Consider the following 5,692-nt stretch of genomic DNA (forward strand, 5'->3'; position numbering starts at 1 on the left):
CTAGCCTTCAGCACAAAAAGGCTTAGGGACAGAACCTAGGTCCTGAGTTAAAGCCCCAGGACCTTTAAAAAAATATGTATTCATAAATGAATAATATGAATTTACACATGAATGATTTATCCCCCCCAGCTTACTATTTTCCACAGCAAAACATGTTTACTTTTGAAAGATGGCATGCAAGCTTTGGAGATGCTTAGGTAAAAGAAAAAACATAATACGTACATAATTCCCTTCGTAGAGAAGAAAACTTTCCATATTCTGTTTGGAGACTATTTGAATCCATTAATAACTGGTTGGTCCGCTGCACTTTTCCATGAAGCTAGTTGAAAAGAACAGAAGGAATTTATGCACAGAGACGAGAACCTATGTCGTGTCTGTTGGACTGGGACTCTTCACCTTTCCAGAAATTTCTAGGCCCCCTGTTTTGAATGCCAGCTATTCCTAGACATTACCTAAAAGGCGCCTGCCCTGGAGTATGCCTTCTTGGGCAATTTGCCTTGTGCCAGGTCCTGCGTCCCCACCTCGCCTGGCCTGCCTATCCCTCTGCAGAAAAGACATTGATGTCATTGGAATGTAAGTGCTTCTAATCAAGCTGCATATTTAGCACCTCATTAAAATTAACAAGAAAAACAGAGAGGCTCGTGGCTCCTTTGGCACTATTCTGAAAGGACCAGCCTCCATTCACAGGCTTATCCTATCCAGACGTTTATCAGCGCAGCCAGAAGGGACAGCAACTGGGATATTTAGCTAATGAAAGTGTCACTTAGGTTCCCCGGAGACCCAGCCCAGAAGATAAGCCTTCAAGACTCTGTCGGGTATTCAAGTTAGGTGTAGGTTGTATTGTTTCTGCTTTAGCTACAGTCTGTGGCTGGTAGGGTTTTTCAGGAGGCTGAGAGGTCAGGACACCAAAAGGTTGAGGCCCATTGGAGGCTATTATTAATCATTAATAATGTATTGTTGTGTGTGTGTGTGTGTGTGGGTGCGTGCGCGTGCGCGCGTGCGCATGTGCACGCGCTATGGTCTTGGGGCTTGAACTCAGGCCCTGCACAATACTCCTGAGTAGTTTTTGGTCAAGGTTAGTGTGCTATCACTGGAACCACTGCTCCACTTCTGTTTTTTTTTTTTTTTTTTTTTTTTTTTTTTTGTAGTTAGTTGGTGATAAAATTCTCCTGGATTGGCTTCAAATTGTGAACATCAGATCTTAGCCTCCTGAGTATTTAGGATTACAGGTGTGTGACTGACTTGTAAATAGCATTTTTTAAGTGGGTTAAAGAGGGTCTGGGAAATAGTATTTTCCTCTTTAATGAGAATTGAGTGCCAAAATAACCTGTCTGATACTTATAAACATAAGTTTGTAAGTTTGTAAACTGAAAGGACAGCCTTCAGTCTGCAGAACTTAATCAGACTTTTGTAGCTCACCCTCTTAAGAAGAAAAATGAGGTTTGAATTTTCTAAAAATAGTCAAGAACGACAGGTAATATTTCAGACATATGAAGTTGGATTCAAGAATGTTCCTCTCTGTGAGATTTGTCTCATATAAATTTGTAGGTATGTATTATGAAACAGTAGATTTTTTCCATGGGAAATATACTTAGAAACACTGTCTCATAAAAATAAGATTTCCGAGCCGGGCTCTGGCATCTCACCTGAAATCTTAGCTAATAAGGAGTCTGGGATCTAAGGATCAAGGTTCAAAGCCAGCCAGGGAAGAAAAGGTCTGTAAGATTCTTATTTCCAATTGAGCAGCAAAAAGCTTGAAGTGAAAAGCTCAAAGTGGCTTTAGTGATAGAGTGCTAAACTTGAGCAAGAAAATTAAGTGAAAATATGAGGCCCTGAGTTCAAGCACCAGCAACTGGCCCAGAAGAATGAGAGAGAGAGAGAGAGAGAGAGAGAGAGAGAGAGAGAGAGAGAGAGAGAGAGAGAGAGAGAGAGAGAGAGAGATATTTAAAAAAAGGCATGTGTATTCTCTAGGGTGGAGATGTGGTGGAGAGGGACAAGGTAAGCCTTCTTCAGGACACTGTGCACTGATCAAGGAGACATGGTAATAAAGTAAGTGCTTCACTTGTCAACTAATATTTCTCATATGAACATATCGGACTCAAAACTCTCCTATCCCCCAGTTCCTGGTAGAATGCCAAAAGTGCCCTGGAACTGTTCAAATATGTAGGTCAGTCAGTAGGAGCCAGTAGGCCTTATGGGCAGCTTTTCTTCAAAGGAAAGTATTTTTCAAAAAAATGTAAAGGCTGATTTCAAAGAGATCATGTCAACATCTGTAATAATTCCTTTCCTTTGGCACCATTATTAAGTGTCTCAAATTCCAGAACAGATTCAGGGGGACCAAACACACACACACACACACACACACACACACACACACACACACACACACACACACTGAAATAGAGGACTGAGTGCAAATATTATTTTTCTTCAGCTACCCCCTCCCTCCATGATCTGATCTGTGTCCTATGTCAGCACAATGTACAGCAGAGCTGAACTCCAAGGCACAGAGACCAAACAGCTGACAAGAGACCAAAGAGAAAGAGGGTCAGGATGGCGTGGTTATTTATGGCTGAGGGCCACCTTGGGTGATGTCTGCTATTTCCTTGCCTCCCATCTAATCAGGGAACGGCTTGAAAAAAATTAAATCAACCACTCTCAACATTGCTGATGACCTGCTAGAGTGTGCTTAAGTCTGAGTGACGCCAAGATTAATGGCACCGTTATCAGAAGCTACCCTAATGCTATTAAAATATCTCATCAGCTATTTCTATAGCCATGAGCTAAGCTGTTGCTTTTGTGATGGAAACAAGAATGTCACCCATTGCAAGATGCAAGATGGATTTCTCTGTGGAAATAGCATGATGTTTCTCCAAGAGCTTACTCTAAATCTACCTGATCTCTACTGAGCTGAGTAGTAAATAGACTGGCTTTATCTAGGATTCAAACAACATCAGAAAACATACCTAGGTGCTCTTCCCTTTGCATATTGTGATTTGGCAAAGCCTAGAGCAATGGAGTGAAAAACAACCAATTCTTGTTCCTCTCCTCCAATTCAGAGGGTTTGGTACATAGACATGTCAGTAAGCTTAAGGCAAGAGGCCTTACCTAGTAATTTCAGTTTTCTGTATTCTGACCAACTTCGAAAAATAGGATTGAGGAAATAATGATTGTTTTTCAATAATACTGAAGGTGTTGCATTTAGATATTATTAAAATGTACCTCCAATGTTATGATATATATATAGGTATGAATGTATATATAAACCACATAAATGCACATATGTGTATGTAATTATGTGTTTGGGGGAGATAGTGAGACACTCAGAAACAAAGCAGAGCATACTTTGGCACTATTGTGAAAACTTTATTTTTTAGGGGGATGGTGTTATGACACACACTGATTTGAAAGCATTAGAAAATGACAGAAGGCCTGGTTTTAGATATTGAAGTTTTATTTTTGTGCTGGTCCTAGAACCCAAACTGAGCATTTTTGCCCAAGACCAGTGCTCTACCACTTGAGTCACAGCTCCACTTCTGGGTGTTTGTTAGTTAAATGGAGATAAGGGGACTTTTTCTGCATGGGCTGGCTTTGAACCATGATCCTCAGATCTCAGCCTCCTGGGTAGCTAGGATTCTAGTCATGAGCCAACACAGCCCAGCTAGGTTTTAGATATTTTAATATAAAATTAGACTAATAAGAGAAACAAAGGAAATTTACAGCTCTGGTTTGGGGACCAAAAGCAAATTTCCTTTCATGGCTGAGATGTTCCTGGCACATTTTAAATGCTGCCTGGCTGACAGGGCATAGGGAAAGGTTTAGAGTCCCCAATCCACTCAGCCACAGCTACCAAGACCCATAATACTAAAGGAGATTATGGCATCTGTCGAATGCCATTTTTAAAAATTGGGCAAAGCTGTGTTGCACAGGGCAGTGCCCTGTAGCTTCTACCAGACTTTGGGACTTGTGTGTCTGTGAAATAGTGGGCCATGTGTCACTTTGGACAAGCTGTCTTGGAAATCACTCTCTTCTGTCTGTCTTTTCAGGACTTTCCTTCCTTCTGCTAAGCCCATCAAGCAGAGTATAATAGCTCACACCAAATGGAAAGAAACAAGAGAGAATGTTCTAAATTGTTCCCCTACTCCACCCCATTCCCTGCCTCCCCCCGAGCCGTCTTTAAAATAAATGTGCCAGGTATGATGGCGTATGCCTGTCCTCTCAGCTTTGTAGGTGGCATGGATACAAGGATGATGGTTCAAGTCTGGCTGAAGCAAAATCCCAAAGCTCTACTTTAAAACACACACACACACACACACACACACGCACACACAATTACCCAGGCACAGGTGCCTCATGCCTGTAATCAATCTCAGGAGGCTGAGATTGGAGGTAATTTGAAGCTAGCCTGTGTAGGAAAGTCTGTGCAACTCTTGTCTCTCAGTTAACTACCAAAAAGCCAGAAGTGGAGCTGTAGCTTAGCTGTGGCTTAAGTGGTAGAACACCAGCATTGAGCAAAAAAGCTCAGGGACAGTAGCACCCAGGCCCTGAGTTCAAGCTCCAAGACCAGCACACAAACCCCAACACAATGCAAATCAACTAAAGCACACAAGAACTGTGGGTGAGTCTCAAGTATAAGAGAATCTATCTCCTCCTACAAAAAATTAAAATATCAAAAGCCCCCTGGCCACTTTGCACTGGCTTTGGTCTCTCAGCCCATAACTTTAATAATCAAGTTGCCTAGTTGTACTTTAGTATTTCCATTTGACTTTGAGTTGGTCAAGGTTATGCTTCACTCACGTTGGTTTCTCCACAAAAATAGTTTTGATTTTTTTCCCCATGCCACAAAGAGCACAGTAAATATCTGTTGAATGGTTTGAAGCAATAAAAGAACAGATTAGTAGTTTAAAAGGTAATTATAAGTTCAGTGCTGGTGGCTTATGACTGTAATCCTGATACTCAGGAAGCTGAGATATGAGGGTCATAGGTGGAAGCCAGCAGGGCAGGACGATTTGTGAGAGTCTCCGAGACTTGTCTCTTACTTGGCTAAAAGGTACCTGTATTTATAATGCTGGTTTATGGTTCCTTATGTGTAATCAATAATTCATTTTATTTTTCTCCCAAGGATGCTTACAACTTAAAATATTTGGACTTCAACTAAACTAGAAGCTCATAATTTCAGAAGAGCAAAGGAAAAACTGGAAAGTGAATCCCCTTGAGGAGAAAGTAAAATAACTGTATTAGTGAACACATCCAAACAAAGAGGGGAGGAGTGGTTGCGTACATCATAATATTCAATGTACATGTGTAAAGGGAGCCAGGTAACTTGAGGGGCTGGGTGGGGTTGGAGAAAATGAAAGAAAGGGATGACATTGATCAAGATGCACTATACTCACCAACTAACATGTTGAATTGAAATCTCTCTGGACAATTATTTAAAGATAATAAAAAATTAATTAAAAACCACATCTAACATTCATTTATTTTTCTGAAGTACATTAAATATTTTGTTTCCTTATATAATTATTGACCAAAAATAATGTTGACTGAATAAGTTGGCAGGCAATAATTATTTTTTTCCTTACAATTTTAGTAACAGGACTATTAGCAGTTCCTCACAATTTTTGAGGGGGGGGGGCTTGAACTACAATCTTCATGTTATCCCTTAGCTTATCCATTCAAGTCTAGCACTTTA

This window comes from Megascapheus bottae, chromosome 11 (genome assembly GCF_031878675.1).
Source record: "Megascapheus bottae isolate mThoBot1 chromosome 11, mThoBot2.hap1, whole genome shotgun sequence".
NCBI lineage: Eukaryota > Metazoa > Chordata > Mammalia > Rodentia > Geomyidae > Megascapheus > Megascapheus bottae.